We start from the raw sequence: 18381 nt of genomic DNA, 5'->3' as shown, positions 1-18381 counted from the left end.
CTTTTCAGTCTGAAGGGAGATCTTTTGAAGAAATCAACAGCAGGTATGACTTGTCTGATAAACCGTTGTATCTACTCTAGGAGATAATTTATTTCAGGAAATCACTGAACTTGTGAATAACTCATGCCACTTTTCAGTGTCCTGAACTGATTTTGGCTTTTTCTGTAGTTGACTGCTTCTGGTTTTTCCTCATCATATATGACAAAGTCTACATGAGTTAAAAAAAATGCATTTACAAAACTACTTTGTTTCTCTGTTAGTGACAAACCAGCTGTAACTGTGGTGAGAAGGGTTTGTGGGTGTAGCTGTCAATAGAAAAGCAGAAAAGCTTTTGGTCAGAAAAGCACTTCTTCAAGGCAGGTATAAAAAACACAAGTAGTATTTGAAGCTAACTGTGATTTGAGAATAATTACTCTCACTTGGGTTAGATATGTATCCGTTAGACCACCCGGGGGGGGGAAAGGGTAAATGCTGCTGGTGGAGCAGAGGGAATATTACCAGGAAGGGCAAGAGTGATGCTGTCATCTCTTAGGGGAGGGAATGAGCCCTGCTGCTCACGGAGTGCAACAAGGAGAGGTCAGAGAGGAATTAGATACCTTGAAAATGGTGTCTTTATTGAATCCATGTTTTTGGTAGCTGGCTGAGTTACAGATTCCAGTTGAAACATACTCCTTCTCACACAGTCCACACTGAGGTAGGCCAAATTCAAAATCACAGTGCAGCATTTTTTGTTTACACAATATTTTCCATTATCTGCCAATACAGAGAGTTTTAATCGGGTAAAGTTTTTTTTTGTGTGTGTGTGCGTATGTATGCGCAAAATATAGCAAGCTTCTGGCCTTACTGCAGGGTAAATCGTGCTTAACGTAACTGATGTCATCACTCTGGTTTTCTACTGAGGTAGGAGAGAGAAAAATTCAGTCATAAATCTCGTGTGTATCAAGATACTCCTCTCCTGCCTCTTCTCCAGCTTCAGCTCCCTTTGCTACCCCATGAAGCTGTTCATAGCAGTGACAGTCCTGATGTGATGTTCTTCAAGGAAATTCTCACTTTTTCCAAGAGCCGACAGTATTGAGATAAATGGTACAAATGGACCAAGGTTTTGCCTCAGATGCAAACTTAAGTTTATTAGCATATAATTTTAATCAGGCTCCAGGCAGATTCAGTATCACCTTGGAAAGCAAGATCCCTGAACTCATTCGGAGAGGTTTTAACTTTAAGAACTGTTTGTTAGACTTTAGTGTCTGTTCCTAAGCCTGTTACTGAAGTCAGAATCTGTGAGGTCAGCAGACTTATGAAGGTGATACCTACCAACTGCCATCACGGTGTTTCTCAAATACCCTGTTAGTCCTTACAAAAGCTGCCCCTTTATTCCATGCTGGAGAGGCATTTACTCCTTCATAACAATATTACTAATTTTTCTCTCTGAAAAAATTAATTACAGTTACTTCCTTTAAATTAAGTCACATTAAATTTTTAAAAATCTTAATACAATTCTTCTCTTTAGAGATTATTTTTTTTATATCATTTATTTCAGTGTTACATATTTGAATATCCCTAGTACCAGCAGAGGCAATACCGTGTACATTGGTGATAGTTTTTAAGTCACTTCCAGGAAAAGAGATGTGAATATTTGTCGGACAAGCTGCAGAATTTACTGTTTAGCATTTATCTTCATACGAAAGCTGCTTTTTTTTAGAAAGGACGAGGAGAGGGCGATGACCTTGCCACAGAGGTGCCGCCAGCTTTGCGGTGGGCTCAGCAGGGCCCTGTGCTGGGCCGCTGTGGAGGCGGAACCGGCGGGAACCGGCGGGAACCGGCCCGGGGCGGCCCCGGCCTCCCCTCACAGAGGCCGCCCCGCTGCCCCCCCCACCTGGCGCCCTAAGCCCAGTGCATTGCGGAAGGCCTCGGAAGCAGTATCTTGGGATTTGCTGCCAAAAATATTGAGGTGTTGTTTGTTCAGTCTGCAACTCCATGCATGTGGAGAAAAATTCTGTTGAGTACGCTTTTCAGAGTAGGGGGAAAGGCCAGAAGATACCCTGTGGCTCAGAAAGGAGCTGGACAACACCAGCAGTGAAGGTTGGGGTTTGTTTCGGGTTTTTTTTGTTGTTTGTGTGGGTTTTTTGTTTGTTGGTTTGGTTTGTTTGTTTTAATAGTAGAAAAAAAAATATTACACTATTGAATATGGAAAAAAATTTAAGAATGCAGTGGATAATCCATTAAGTAAGGCCTTTAAAATGAAAAGTGAGTGGCTCTCCCAAAGCTATGCTATTATCTTGTGAGCCCAAATCAGAATGATATTTTCAGGAAGGAACATATTTTTTAACTCAAAGGAGAGGAGTGTTTATAAGTCTCTAAAACACAGAATGATGGCTAAGATTTAGCTGAAAGATCCAAGACTGGACTTACACTGGTATTGGTACTTAATGCCACAGAGCCATCTACTAAAATATTATCTGAAGGCATGTCAAGGAGCAAGCAGGCAGGCACTGATGACATCCCCACAAGTTCATACTGTAGTGGGGATTGCTCTTCAAATCTGTGCAGGTATTTGGTAGTTTCCCTTTGGAGTGCTGGCTAGATGCTTGTATTTTCAGAAGCTGTGAATACTTTAGCCTCGAACTGAAGGAATGGCATCAGTTACAGGAAGGACATCAGTCTCCAGTGTTGTGTTGGTTCTGGGATCGTCCTGAGCAGTGATTTCCACTTGTGCCTTGGGAGTTTTACTGACCAGTAGGGCTAGGATAAGCAGGGCTGTTCCAGTGGGCTCAATGTATGGTCCCATTCATATTAGCATCTTATAATAACAGGAAGATTTTAAAGACAAATTTAATGTCAATTTTGAAAATTTTACTTCTACCATTTTTATATTTTTGTGGTCCTAAAGGTTTCTGTTTTGTTGTTTAAAAATCCTCCTCCTTTTATACATTTGCGGGAGAAATAGTAACCTTGTTTATCTAATATTAAATACTACCAGTCACAAAATCTGGAAAGGTAAAGGTGAAGCAATGTAGCTACTTGTATCGCCTGCTTCATTTCATACTGTTCCAGGACCACCAGCTAACTAAAGGGTATTTTCTGTGTTGCAAAGATTAACCTTCAGATGTGTACTTCTGGGTACAATCACCTAATCACAGAGGCTCCTTTTGATTGCTGTGAACAATTCTTCTTTTCAACATGGATATAGGTGCAAAGGGTGGTACAGAGGACTATTTCTGTGTTCTTTCATTTATTATTCTTTGAAAGATGAATATCTATTTTCTAAATTTGAAGAGCCTTTGCAAAATTGTGAAAACACTGAAACTTGTAATGCAGAGATTAAAAACAGTTAAGGCAAGAGCAGTTTCCAGCTGCATCAAAATTGAATTGCTAAGACAATATTGTACCACCACACTACAATATACTACTGTTGTGGAATTAGCTATCATCTCATGTGGTTGGTTATGTGATACTTGGTGCTGTAAATACATCAGGTCTTGCTATTAGGTTTCTGTCCATAGATAATAGGCTTAAACAGTCACATTTTTTACAAGTTTCATTGAATTGAATCTTATTGAGATACAGCTCAGTGGAAAACAGCCGTATTTCAAAAACCTTTCTTTGTAATAATGTTCCTCTAAATTGGCATTGAATTCAGATACAGGTCAAAAGTAAAACTTGTAAGGATCTCATATAATTCAGACACATATGACATATCATGAGTATTTGTAATAGATGGTGATTGCCTGCTTGGAAAGTATCCATGCAAATATTTGTAGAAGTATGTGTGTGGAAACTATAAAATAGTGCCTGAAAAAATTGGTGCTAAATTAACTCAGAGGAAAGCAGATTTATAGCTCCTCGGTGTAATGGTGTATCTTTGCACTAGGTTGGTCTGTACGCTGCAATGTATGTGATGTTCAGCTACATTAATGAAAGTGAGTTTCCTCCTGCCCTTTCTCATTCAGTTTTCAGTTCATTACTATTTTTTGTCTTTGGGGCAAATCCTCACGATTTTTTACACATAATTTTCTCATTCAGGTGGTTTCTTTGTAGGTGAGACTGGGGCTGTTCATTGTCACCAGGAGGTCCTCACAGGTTTCTTTTCCTGAGAGACGGTCCATGATTCAGTCCCACAGTTCTGGGTTTGGCACCCACGTCTAAAAGGAGCGATGGCTGGGCTGAGCAATATCCTCCATCCCGGGGCAGCATCTGCTGACAGCCCAGAAATTGAGCTGTCAGTCGGGGAAGGAGCCCATCAGACTCTGAACAGACCCGCAGTGAATAGCAGCAGGTAACAGAGACCTGTGTGGTCCTGTGCAGTTGTCCATATGCTGGGTTGAAGCTTCCAGAAAGAGAATTGCTGAGGCTTTCTGGGGCTCTTTGAGGAAGGCAAGCCATTAAGGGCTTGCCCATGTGAAATCTTTATTATGTTTGTGTCTTTGCCAGCATCAGCTGTAGGCTGTTCAGAGTGGAGCTGTGATGGTTTCCCTGCTGACCCCGGTGCCTGTCTTGTCAACTATTTACATCAGTGTTGTGCTTTCACATGCAGGTGGAATAATCCCAAAAATGTTCTCAGCGACTTTCTTCTACATACCAAATAGTCAGATATTTTAGGAAATTAAAAAAATACCCAGAATGCAGGTTGCATAATAATATTGCCTATAATCTCCAGTGGTTCACAGCTTTCACTGGTATCAAAATCCAAGCAGAATTATCTGCGTAGGTGAGTCAAGGTTTGCAAGGCTCATTATATACTTGGCAATATCTCTGGCACTTTCACATTTGGTTTAGCTGGACATATCGAGTGAGCATTGTTTTGACAACAAATGTGTAATTTAAATTTGTGGTTCTGGTTATGTAGTTAGTGGCACGATTCCAGCACTGACAGGCCCCCTCCTGCTAGGTTTAATCTAGGTAGAGTGAGTAACAATAGTTGTAAAGACACAGGCAGGAACTTTGTCCCACTGGGTATGATCACAGGTTGCTAAAGGAACTGTATTTTATCCATGCCGCTGCATCTGCACTGCTACAATTACTCATTTAACATAGTTACATTAAATCAGTGTGTGTATACATACATGTGCTGTAGTCATCCTTTCAGTTTCATTACTGACATACCCTTAAACTGAGCTGGTGCAGTATGTTACATAGATAGGCCTTTCGTCTTGTCTGCAGCTGTGAATCACCACAATTCTGAAATTTGGTGATTTATTCCCCTTTTTCCTGTGACAAGTGTTATTTGACAGGAAAAAATTAACAGCAGGAATCTTGAGGTACTTCTATATCTGCAGACACAGTCATAAGTAATTCAGAAAGAGTTATTTAAAGTTTTAAATCTCAGTGAACCAAAAATCCTTTTTTTTTTTGGTTTGAAACTTATTTTGAAATGCCTGACTTGAGAAGTAAGCAGTTGAACTTTTTAAAGTAAGAACTGATCGCTTGTTCTCTGTTGCAATTAGATTATGGTAACATTTGAATACTGGACTTCAGGTAATTTTTTTAACTGTAGACACAAACTCAGGCTTTAAATAAACAACCTAATCAGTAAATAACCAAAAGGTCCTGTAGACCTTGGTGGGGATAAAGCTGTAAAGCATGTCTCTATGAATGGAATAGTTTTACAGACCGTATTATCCATATTGACTCTTTCATAATCTTAAATTTTTAATGTAGTACTTTAGCAGGGCTTTTTAATATGTGTAAGACATTTATAGAAAGCCCATTTAAAATCTGTACTGTCTTTATGCACAGTTAAAAACAGGTAGTCCTGAATTTGTGATCTTTCTTAAAGTGAGATAAGTAATAGACTGCATTGAGATATATTGAGACCATGTTTTAAAAAAAACCCAAACAAACAAACAAACTATAAATTAGGTAATTTTATACTTTTCTATACCACTTAAATATTTTTCCAGATAGCTTTATTGAGGATGTTTCAATGAATCAGATACACGTTTATTTTTTAAAAATAAAAGTATTTTCTGTAATCCTGTTGTAGTATCTGAGGACCTCTTCATGTGGCAGGCAGAGAAATGCCCGCCCTGTCTCATACAGCAGCTAGACTAAGAGCCACAGATAACTCCTAGAGATAACTCTAAGTCACAGTTACTGCAGAAGGAGACTTCTGCTTTTGCACTTCTCGTAATTCTTAGTGTGTGTTCTTTTTATTGTTTTCTGAGAAGCATGTAAATTTATATATCAACTAATCAGAGAATCTCAGCTTTCAGTTGTGAAACTTTGGGAAGAAAACACCACCACTCTTCTTCACTCTCCTGGCCCTTCCTAGAGGAGAAACACTTGGAAGTGTGACTTCTAGAAACTTAAAGATTACAGAATTAAAAGCCAAATAAAAATAGCAAAATAAACTTTAAAACCACTAGAATTTTATTTATTTTTATGATTTCAGGGTCATAGTTTGTGGACGTTTGGGGTTAGAAGTACTGTAACTAGGTCAAGTAAATGAACTATAAAATAGCTTCACAGTTACACTTTCTGTCAGGTGAGTAGTCAACCCTTAAATTGTCCATTCCATCACCTTCCTTTCTTTGACAAAGAAGAAATATAATGAATCTCTATCAAGAAGATTTCAACACTGCTATTAATAATCAGACATATATTTGGGCTCAGTTGTGGAAAATGTGGAAACTAAGAATTTGCTGTGGGCTAAATAAGGGATAATAAAGCACAATGCATTGCACCTCCTCTCCCCAGGCAGGTGGCCTTGTCTGCCTTGCCAGGGGAGCTGGCACTCCCAGGATGTGCAAGGCACAGCTGGCATCTAGAAAATAAATACACAGGTGTAATTTGGCGTGCCAGAATAGAGGGCTTCTCTGCTCCCTAGAGGATCTTCAGGTGGGCACTTGAGGAACACGCAGGGTTGCCTGACTTGGCTTGCCTGACTCCCTGGCTTGTTACCCAGGGGAGCCAACTTGCTGCTGTTTAGTGTCTCACCTTCACACCACATACATGTCTGCCAAGTATAATACTGCTAGCACTGTTGTCCGTAAGTCCTGTGCAAATTGTAGAATGTTACATACGTAGAAATTTTGGGAAGAGCAGCCTCTTTTGATGAAGTGTGTCACTTGACTTTCTTTTAAGGAAATTAGAAAACTAGGTCCACCTGAAATTGCAAGTATAGGAACAAACATACTGGAAAACCATGTTGAGACGATGGTTACTGTTAGTTCAGATTGAACTGGAAGCATGTCTTGAGTATGGGGGCTGCTTTTAGGTTAGTTCAGGGACTTCAATCATTGCTTGGTTGATTAAAAAAAAAAAGAAAATGCTTACTAAAAGACAGTACAAGGTGGTAGGGGGTTCACACACAGTGGAGAGTGGCATTAGGATGTCAAATGATCTTGACAAAATGGAAAGCTTGTTTTAAATAGGATTCAGTTCAATAATGACATATGTGGCCTAAGAAAAAAATAAAGGGGTCAAGTTACACTGTTTTTACCTGTAATCTGGGGATAAGGTATTTACTTTTGCTATTTGTGCCACATGTTCAGGGAGTCTGAAGATCATGGGTATAAAGACTAACTCTGTAAGTTCCATCTGTATGTATGAAGACTTCACAACGGTGAAATGTGACAAGTTCTCAGAAAATACAGAGTGTCTGTAAAGCAGGAAAATATAATTTGTTTTCCATGTCTGCTGAGGAGATGGCGAAAAGTAGCTTGCTTAAACAGAGGAGAACTGGGTTACGTATCATCCGCCCCCTTTCCCCCCCAACTTTTCCTGGTAGAAAGGTTAGCCTGAGCTTTGGTGTGGATTTGCCTAGGGATGCTGTGAAATCTCCAGCACCGAGTGTTTTCAGAGGCAGGCTAGACTAACATTTGTCAGGAATGATCTGAGTGTACTTGATCCTGCCCTGGGGCAGAGGTGGAGAGAGCAGGTGACCTTTTGAGGCCTATTTCAGCTTTATGATTCTGTGAGTGAACCCAGCAATAGTGACACCCCAAATGTTAGTACTGTTGCTCTTGAATTCACTGTTGCGTCATAGTCTGAATTCTGCGTCTGATGGCTTCTGTCATATACATTGCTCTAAAGCATTGGGATAACGGTGGAACTGGTATGTTTAGCAAAAAACAAATATCCAGTTGGATGTGTGGTGGTTTGGGTTGTTTCTGCTGTGTGGTGTTCTCAGGCACCTCTATGATGACTTGGGCTTTTGATAAAGGCGCTTATGGCAGTAAGTCCAGAAGGTTAAGACACGGGGAGGACTTTAGCCTCTGCTGGTTCTGTGCTGAATGCCCTCCACCCCACCAGCCCCTGGGACAGGAGCGGACAGGGTTGCTCAGAGATCACTTTTCCTCATCCTGCAAGCCACACTGCACCATTCCCAGGAGAAGGAGGTGAGGGAGGGGGCAGAAAGCATTTGGCAGGTGCCTGTCTCAGCTCATGTGCTCAGGCATTGATCAGGCATCCCCTTTTCTCCTTATTACGTATGAAAGTCATAGTAGGAGTTTGCACTGGAGCTGCTATCAGTGGGGTGAGGAGCTTCCAAAAAAATGTAGAGATGAGACCAGGAGCAGAGGATAAGTGGGAGCTTGGTGGGAAGTGGAGGATGGAAAGGAAGCAATTAAAGGTAGCTGGGGTCTGAAAGACACAGGTGACGTGATGGATTGGTTAAGAGCAGAAAATCAAAAATATTCAGAAAGTTGGACAGTGCTCAAATGTGGGAGAGAAGGATTGGATAGAGTGGACTGGGAACAGGACTGGTACAAAAATTAAGGAAAAGATTGGGTAGAGGGTGGATAAGCTGTGCGGCTGGGAGGCCTTCATCCCCTATGGACCAGAAATCTCTGCAGTAATTTCAGGAGAGTGACTGTACATGGACCTTGGTGACAGGCTTGATGAATCACACTTCTAACTCCTCCATGTCGTTGTTGACTGTGCTGGTAGAAGCCGAATGGAGATTCCTCCAGGAGTACTTGGGAAGGTGCAGCAGAGCTGCCTGGAGGCAGCCCATTTTACCAGCTGGGAGTTTGGAGCGGGACCCAGTTTCGATTGTGCATGAGAAACTGGCTGTGGACTGTGAGCTGGGGAACCTGGAGACTGCAAGTTAGGAGGGGAGGAGTGACCATATAGGCAGGGCCAGCTGGTGCGATTGCTCACTTGCTGTCACTGCTGCCTACCCAGCTGGCATTGCTGGGGGACTTGGTGGACTAACCAGCCTAGTTCTCAGTAAGGGAAGTATAAGTGAGTTTACACAGATCTATATGGATTTGCGCTAATCTATGACTTTTAGGAGGAACACGATGATATAATGTGCAAATTTCCATTCTTAATAGTAAAGTTAATCACAGAATCACCAAATTTCTCACGCACAGAAGTCAAAATTGAGTCCTGCTCAAAACTCCGGGCTGGTAAGATAATAAAGATGTGTTCCATTTTAGTCCTGGCTCTGAACAGTTGTGTGGTATTAAGGAGTCTCTTTTTCTAACAGTAACACCAATTCGTAACGACAGAAAAAAAGTTCAGATTTGTGATGCTTTAGGAACAACCTTCCACTGACGTTTTCACTGAGGCTGATGTTGAGGACCTTCCTCCCTGAAAAACCCTAGAGAACTGAGTGGGAAGATTTTGTTTTGGAGTGTCAGAGCTTTTCTCCACAGTTCCCTTCTGTCCACTGAAGTGAGAAGGGAGCACGCTGAGCCCGGGAGAGATGGCTGTGGCTCTCCTCATGCCGGTGTGGGCACTGTGTTATAACAGGAGAGTTGCCATAGGGACCAGGTTCTAGTTATCGGCTCAAACAGCTTCATGTATGATTAATGTTAATTGTCCATTTTGCATGGATGACTTTTTTCCTCCTGCTGAATGGGCTCTTGTTGCCTTTGATGTGGCTGGTGATCCAGTGTCCTGCAATGGTTAGACAAGTGATCAGTTTGCCAGCGCCGAGAGGAGACAGAATCAGGTTGCGGCGAGGTCAGAGTTTGCTTCTCTTCTTAAACACTGAAAGGTCAAGTAGAGTTTAACTACCATTGGCTTCTTTGAAATGTTGTAATAAATGCCAAAACAAGGAGATTATTTTAAATCCATGCTACAACAAAAAATCTTACGATAATAGGAAATAATTTTAACTCATATTATCAAGATGTTACATTTATTGGTAAAGCCTTCAAAAAGTACCTTTTACAATCACTAGGAGGTATTTCATGGTCCTTAAGAAGAGCAACATTTTAATTTGTGGATCCTGTTCCAGTGTCAGGAAAGCAACTAAAATTGTGGGGGTTTGTGGTAGGTTTGGGTTGTTCTGGTTTTTGTGTGTGTGTTTGGTTGGTTGGTTTTTTTTACTTCTGAGTACTTGCACCAGTTACTGCCGCTATTATCAGACCAATTTATGCAGCATGTCATACAGTACTTCTGTATTTCTCCTTTAAGCCTAATAAAATATGTTGCTATTGAAGAAATCTGTGATACATATGAGAGCTTCCTAAATCACAAGTCTAGCATATTTTTATACCAAATAGCTCAAGCCTCATGGAATCAATAATTAATTTATTAACTGGATATCTTTTGAAAAAACAAAATCAGCAGTCCTTGCTAGACTGTCTACTGCCAATTCATAAATAGTCGATGACAAAAATGAAAAGTGTAGAAGTAAAATTCAAATCTTAACGATCAAAGTATCGGGTACCTCATCTATCACAACTTGGAATAAATATATCACAGAATGTGTCATATCTCATTGACACTGCAAGACATAATGCTTTCCCTTGTTATCTAGCTAACTGCCAAGTCTACAAAGTTTATAGGCTGCTAAGATAATGTGCTGGTGGTAATCCACTTCAGTTGCAGAAATATGAAGTACTGTTGAAATATATTTCTACTTGGTTTATTCTTTGCTCTCGAGAGGATAGGATACTATTTCAGTTCCTCTAAAGAAGCCCAGAGAATGAAAAGCAAAACATCAGGATAAATTATGCTAAATGGTGGACTAGACCCCAGAGGAAATCATGCTTCTGTAGTACAGTATTCCTCCATTTATCTTACAAATGTTACATCTAATGTTAATTTTGTAAAGGGAAAGCATTCAAAGATTCATCTGATCCTTTTAATAATAGCTTTAGTGTTACAGTGTTATTTGTCAAACTCATACCATCATAACTTACTTTTCTAGTTTTGACAGACCATTCATACTGAAAATATTTTGGGCTACTAATACATAACATTTTATTTCACAAAACACAAATAAGCTAGTAATTAAACTCCAAAACTTAACAAATAATTGCCAGCAAGCAATTACCATTCAATTAAAGAGTAATTACATGGTTGTTTGTGCCCTGTAAAATAAAGCATTACTGAAATCAGTAACGCAATCAATATTTTAGCAGAAACAGGATGCTGCAGTGATGGACCTTTCAACCTGTGCTGATTAAATTGTCATCCAAATAACAGTTTCCTAGTTAAATCACCACATGTTTATTTGTCTTGATTAATATGCAAATTCACTTCTGATTCTAGTAAATCTCCTATATTTAAAAGCACAAAAGTAGAGCACTATCATACATCAACAGTGATGTGCTGTATGTTTCCACTGATTAATTACATTTCATGAAGTGTTGATAAATTTGTGGATTTTATGAAATATAGTTATCTATAATGAGTGTAAAATAGATCTATAAAAGATGGAGCTGATCAGTAATTTTAACAAAATCACAAATATAGCCTTATTCTATGTTTTGGTTCAAATTAAAAATCCTTGGGATGTCTAGGGAATATATAAAACTTTGAGAGGAAAATAATAAAAATAGCTCTCAACAGGAGCGCAAAATGAAGGAAAAAGACATTAATGAATGATTTCTAAAGATTTTACTATATAAATTAGAACTGTCAAATATACTGCTTAAAATATAATTTAATCTCTGACAAATTTAATTCCAAACAAAATACAAAAAACATTCAGATTAATTCATTTTCTTCTTCCAGAGTTAGTGATTTTGCGAGGGTGGGGTGGAGAGGATCACAAGTATCACGGTATAACCGTAGTGTTCAACATGGGTAAAACACTAAAACCTCCAATCATTTTCTCTTTCAAGTAATTGATGACCCAAGGGCTTTTTGGGTTTATTCCTGCTTTTGAGAGATGCTAATAGAATTTTAATCAGTATAGACTTCGAGCTGGCCAATTTATTTGCATATATTTAGTAAAAAAGAGTAAGATTACTAAATGTATTAATGAGAAAGGATATTGTAAGTCCAGAAGGTTAAGACACGGGGTTTATCTCCATGGTTTATCTCCATGGTCTTCACTTGTGACCATAACTCTTGTACTTTAAAATGTTTTAAGAGATAATCTGTAAACTAGCAGTTCCTAACTAACATCTAATTTAGAATTGAGTAATTTTCCTTTCACAAAGGCCTATTGATGGTAAATATAAAATTTATGTAGAGATTTTAGAATGTCAAAGAAATATATTTAAAATTCTTTGAAGCTAATTATTCCTGTTTATGCTTCCTTCGTTGTCAATTAGGAAAAGATTTTTCTACACTTCTTGAATATATAACTTTCTTGAATGAGATGAAGGAAAAGGTGAAGAAGAAAATGCAGTAGAAGAGCAGGATGACGAAAGATTAGGAGAAATAATATTAAAGTTTATATGCTAATGCTATTAGCATTTATATGGTAATACTTACATACATATTTGGGATGTCTTACATTCCCAAATGATAATTCTACTTGCCTTACGATCTCTGCTCAAGGCATGTATTAGCAATTGTCTCTGAATTGTGAGAGTTAGATATGTTTTAAATAGTAGATGTGAAATTTGTCAAAATTCTAGACTTTGTAAGACGATAGGAAGCAAAGTAGGTACTGGGAGTGTTAAGACAGACCAGCAAGATTCCAGTGCTTGGTGATGCCAGCCCTAGTCCTGACAGCAGCATATTCACAACATAACCTAAATCCCATTAAAATGTTGAATCTACTAATGTTTTTGTTTCCTTTCTGTATATCTTATCAAAGAATAATATTTAGAGCAAACATTTGTGTTTCTTCTCTATGAAATTTCTGGTTTCATGTTTAAGTAAAAATGCAAGAAAAATTTATTTCAGGCCAAAACGGGACTGGAATTGTTTGGATTTGTGAGTGCTGGTGTCCTCCCAGGCAGAAGATCTTGCCTTATGATAGGTGACAGGCTCTGTGGTCATCTCTGGGCAACCTAGGTGGAAGTGTGAGGTACCTGCTGCAGGCTCGGCAGCCACGCATTGGAGTGCCGGGTGGCTCTGCGCTCCGTTCCCATGGTTCAGAACCAGGCACAGAGCATGGAAGGTGCTCTCGTGTCAACTGCAGAACACAATGTACAAGACCCAAATGGTTCTTTCGCAGATTGTGTATGAGTAACAGTCAGCTTCCAGCTTTGAGTTTTTCATTTAAAAGCTAACATTAAATTAGAGACAAAAGACTTTGATTTTATTTGAACAGGTTCAGCTGGGAACAATTCCATTCAAATTACTATGGCTGCAGCTGTAGAAGTAAAACCATAATCTGGCCTCTAGTAGTTACTGCTTTATAGTACTATTTACTAAAAGGATGTGAGTAGATTAGAAGTATGCTGCTTTTATTTTTTTACCTTCAGAGTCTATCAAACCATCTCCCCAAAAGGACCACAGTCCCAAAGACACCAAAACCCAGGGAAGACAGTGCTCTGTTTTCTCAGTGCTGCTTGCCACACTTGTGTAAGCAGGCAGGATATAAATGCAGTCTGCAGGACGCTGAGAGGGACCTGAGTAAGTTTTGGTGTGAACTTCTGTTATCTCCTAAAACTTTCTAAACTCTGGACATCTATACGGGTCAGTGCACGACCACAGGTTGGAGAATTTCACTTCTGCTTGTAGTATATGCTGGGAAACACCTACAGATCTGATCTGCTAAACCTGTGGGCTGTGTGTTGTCTGCTCAGAGTCAAGTCATCGACATAAACTGTTGTCTGTGCAAATCTCATAACCAGGAGTGAAACTCCACGGTCTCCCCTCCTCTTCCTTTGAAAACCCAAATCATAAGTAAAATGTCTCTTCACAAAAATAATTGAACACTATTTATTTAATTTTTTAAAAATGTTTTCTTAGATTAATATCAACATACCGAGTTTTATGCAAAAGATTTGTTAGTATTTGAGAGTCAGTTTTGTAGTTTTTTTGATTGAGCTCTTCTGTTGGAGAAAGCTGCTAATTTTAGCTGTTTTGTAATTTTTTTTTTCAGAGACAGTAAGTTCCAAAGAAGCACTTACACATTTGTGTGTATGAGCACAGGCTTCTGTAAATCAAAAGAGCAATGATCCTTTTTTGTTTAAAACCTCCACATACTGGCCTTATACTATCTGTTAGACAATATTCTTGTGCATTGGATGATTTCAGCGGTGATTTTAGTAGAGAATGTATTTGTGCATCTGACTTCCTGTGAAACTCAAAGACCCTTATTTTAGCTTTACTTTATTATAGCCTAGTGGGTCTGGGCTCTTGTAGTAGGCTTTACTACATAGCCATCATAGTATGATGAACAACTTAAAGCATAAAAAAGAAAAATGGAAGAAGTACTGAATAAAATGAAATACAAAATGGACAAACTCAAAGCTAAAAAGAGGGGGGAATAGTTTTATAGAGATAAAATAATAAACCAAAAAAATGATTTTGTGCTACTTTGATGTACAGTAAAACAAAATAACACTAGCACACTGTGAAAAATGAACAGGTTAATGGTACCTCTGTGTAGTGTTGCTGGAAGTTGTCTTCATTTAAACACAGAGTTTGTCTTACATTGATGGAGGGCTTTGCCACTGTAAGTTGATAGAGTGGGGTTTAACTTAAATTTCTTTGTGAACCAGAAGTCATTTTGGAAATGCTTTCTATTCAAACCTCATTCATTGTTGCAGCTTAGTTATTTTATACAATGTTTCACTATATTTTGTCAAAAGCTCTATTATTCAACAGAGTAAAATTTGTTTTGACCAAAGCGAAGCAGCAATACTTTTCCAAACATGAGGAGTTGCATTTTTATTAGCTGGCTTGGGGAAGCATTGATTCAAATGGTTTTTTAGTCTGTAAATCTCTGTATTATGATGGCAGCTGGGTAGGATGATTACATGTATGCACGCTGATGTAAAGGATAAATGTGGTAGTTGAAAACAGTAGTTAAATGTAACAGGTCCATAAACAGATGTTTAACACTTTGTATTAAAACCTGCAATCATAATTTGTAAGCTGGTCAAGGGACAGGGAGATTTTTGACAGGACTAACATTCTTGATGTAACCTATCTGTAATAATTAAAACCACCAGTCAATCCGTAACGATAAGTAATCAGTTTTGGAAGAGCTCAGTGTTAAATTATTGCTGCATCTTCAGAATTAGACAGTTACCTGCCCTGGTTCAGAAGGCAAGGTTTAAGATTATGTCGCATTCAGGGTTTCAACTTCTCATCTTTAGGCAGCACAACTTTCAGTTTTCTGTGGTGCAGGCATGTACACAGACTTTGGAGCAGTTACTGCTGAGACCCCTCTCCGCTAGCCCCCTGTAAGGTCATGGAAGCCCTGGATATTGGAAGAGCTTGACTAGTGTATGGACAGTAGAGGCAGATACAGATGTGCCTTCTGCGAAGCGCCTGGTCAGCCCTGAGCTGGCCCATAGCGGTGGCTGGAAGCAGCGTGGCTCTGGTCATCCCACACAGGGTCTCAGCTCATAAATTCTCGTGCGCCCAACCTGAATAGCTCTGGCATCCCTGTAGTCATTGCATCATTAATCCCCAACCCCTATAAACCGTGGCTTGGGAGCTGAGTGATGCATCTAGTTGCATTTTCAAGACTTGGTGTGTGAATTACACATGCATATGGATTTCTCGAGATCCATTTTACAGACAGTAATACTAAGATATTAATTAATGCAGTAGTGGTGCAATAGGGCTAGAAATACGGATTGTTTTCCTTATGGTCCTGTGATGCAGAATAAAAAAAAAAAATCTTACTAGTCATTTATGTGACTTTGAGCTCATGATTGTGTTAACTGTAGGTGCTGTTTGACAGTTCTTGTATGTTTAATCAACATATTTTTCTTTTTTCCTGAGCAAGAATTTGTAATATATTTTTGTGTATCACTGATGGTTCATATATTTTATACAAATCAATACCATATATAGTAAGCATATATTTCAAACAGAAAATAAGTTTTCATTTATCCTCTTATTTCATCAGCTCACGACCAGGAAGACCCCCCAAGCGTTCACTAGGAGTTGCGATACAAGAAAATGCACGTCTTCTGCCCCATGGAGTTCCAGGCCTCTTATCACCAGGACTTATCTCTCCGACAGGTAATAAAATCCATCAGATGATCAGCCTCATCTCTTCATACTGCACAGCAGTTAAAATAAACTAATATTGATCTAACTGCCTTGTCCTTCAGGGCTTTTTCAAGCTTTACCAGAGGTTACATTATTGGATTTTTTGAGTGTTCATGAAAACTCTGTTTTGTTGCTGCAGTGACTGAAATCTAATGGATTTGTAATTTAGTTCTTTATTAATTGTAATTTCCTTACAGAAAATTCCATTAAATGCGTTATTTTAGTAAAGGAAAAAAACCTGAGAAAATGAAGTATTGTCTCAGAGAACCCTGTAGCATGCATTTCTTCCTTTCAGATGCATGTGTATTTTTGTTCTCATGGGATATGAACAGCGTGGCTAATGTGTATTGTATTGTAACATTAATGTATGCTGGGAAGATAGAGAAATGCTTGTACGAATTATAGAAGAAACACTTGAAAAGCAGATAAGTCCACATTGCCACAGTCGATTGTGCTTTAATAATCTGTATCCAATATCATAATATGGAAAAACTAGCATGGAAATATGTGAAATTATAAACAAGCCCTAAACATAATTTAATGCATCGTATTTTATTTCAATTCATTAATTTATTAATAGTGTTTCAATTAAATCCTGTGCTATCCTGATGAATGTTTTAATTTTTTATTAACTGATGTGTGCTAAAGGTAAGTTTAGTTTGGTTATAAGGCTATATTAACATACTATATTCATAAAAGTAATTGTTTAAATATTCAACGAGCTTAGCAGTTGTAGGATTACTGTCAAAGTCCAGTCTAAATATATTTTATCTCCATAATAACCAAATGTAGTGAAGTGCTTAGCAGAATATATCGTCTTAGAACATTTTACAGGAAAAGAAGAATTTAGAAAAATGATAGGAGTGTAGTGACTTCTGCCTTGGTCTCGCAGATTACTCTGCTTGCAGAACCTATTGCACTGCAGCTGTGTGCCTCAGTGGGTCTTGGCATTCAGGGGTGTAACAAAGCCGAGATCTTTAATTTCTCCTACAACTCCAGGTGTCAGGAGGGCTTCACAGTGAACTAATAACCTTTGTCTCTGTGGAAGTGGGAATGAACATTCTTAAGCAACAGTCACAGTAACCTTAACTGATGTAGTTAATCAAGTATGAAAGCATTTTGCTAGACCAGGCACCATAGTTGAACTAGTGCAGCTTCATGTACTGTACATATATGTGTCAGGGATCAAGAACCTTGTTTTCACTCTTATGATGACCAGTTTATAGATGAGAGGCTTTTTTAGTAGTTTAGTTTAGCTTTTTCTTCCTGTTCTTAGCTCAGGAATTTCATGGATTTTGTGTTGTTTATGTTATTACCAACAGACAGAAAAGCACAAGGGCCACCTTTCATTAATAATTTCTTGTCAGAAATCCAGAATATTCCCTATTACTTTTCCATGCTGTGTGTGTTCAAATAGGACATGAAATTATGCAGGCTACCATACTGCTTTAAATTGTGAAATATTTTAGAATGCAGTGTGCTGAGTTTGCACAGTAAAAGAGTATCAGACACATTCCACATCTCACAGATATTTTAAGTATCACAGAGTTTGAGTAAAAATTCTGTAAGTTGGATTTCTAGACTGTTGTAAGCTGTTTGGAGTCTGAAGTGATGACTGGGATACATCCCACTTTATTTAACACATGAGGGTTGCATGAGAAGATTGGCCCCGGGGGGCTGTCTTTCAGCTGAGGCCCAGTGCGGTCGCCTCCGTGACCTTGGGAGCTGCCTGTGAAAACCTCTGCATGACCAAGCGCCACAAGTCACAAACAATGTGCCTCGAGTAGCTGAAAGGGAGTTTTGGGAGCAGCTTGTAGGCGGGAGAAAATACCCATTTCCAGAGCATTGCAGTCATTGAGGAGCCTGGACAAGAGAGGTCCCGCAGATGAAGCAGCCCTGCCGCCAGCCCGCAGCAGGGCAGCTCTACACTCACGGCCTCTAGTCTTGTCACTCAGGAATCCGAGCTCTTAAACTTTTTGAGTTGTTGTATCTTGTTCATGAAGAATAGTGTAAAAGTTGGGGGAATTGCAGAGTAAGGAAAGGTGCCAAAAGAGCCACTTGTAAACT

At 39.0% G+C, this 18381-nt stretch overlaps 1 protein-coding gene across 1 annotated transcript in view; it reads left to right on the top strand.

The window, feature by feature from the left end:
- The first annotated feature begins 16171 nt into the window (after nucleotides 1-16171).
- DACH2 (dachshund family transcription factor 2) overlaps nucleotides 16172-18381 on the top strand; it is a 150707-nt gene continuing 148497 nt past the window's right edge. The window contains exon 1 of the mRNA XM_026848801.1: nucleotides 16172-16284. The gene's annotated coding sequence lies outside the window, so the exon portion shown is untranslated. The remainder of the gene's footprint in view (nucleotides 16285-18381) is intronic.

This window comes from Athene cunicularia, assembly GCF_003259725.1.
Source record: "Athene cunicularia isolate RWA chromosome 4 unlocalized genomic scaffold, athCun1 chr4_part3, whole genome shotgun sequence".
In the NCBI taxonomy this organism is placed as follows: Eukaryota; Metazoa; Chordata; class Aves; order Strigiformes; family Strigidae; genus Athene; species Athene cunicularia.
Note: the sequence above shows the minus strand (reverse complement) of the source record. Positions and strands in the feature narration are given on the sequence as shown.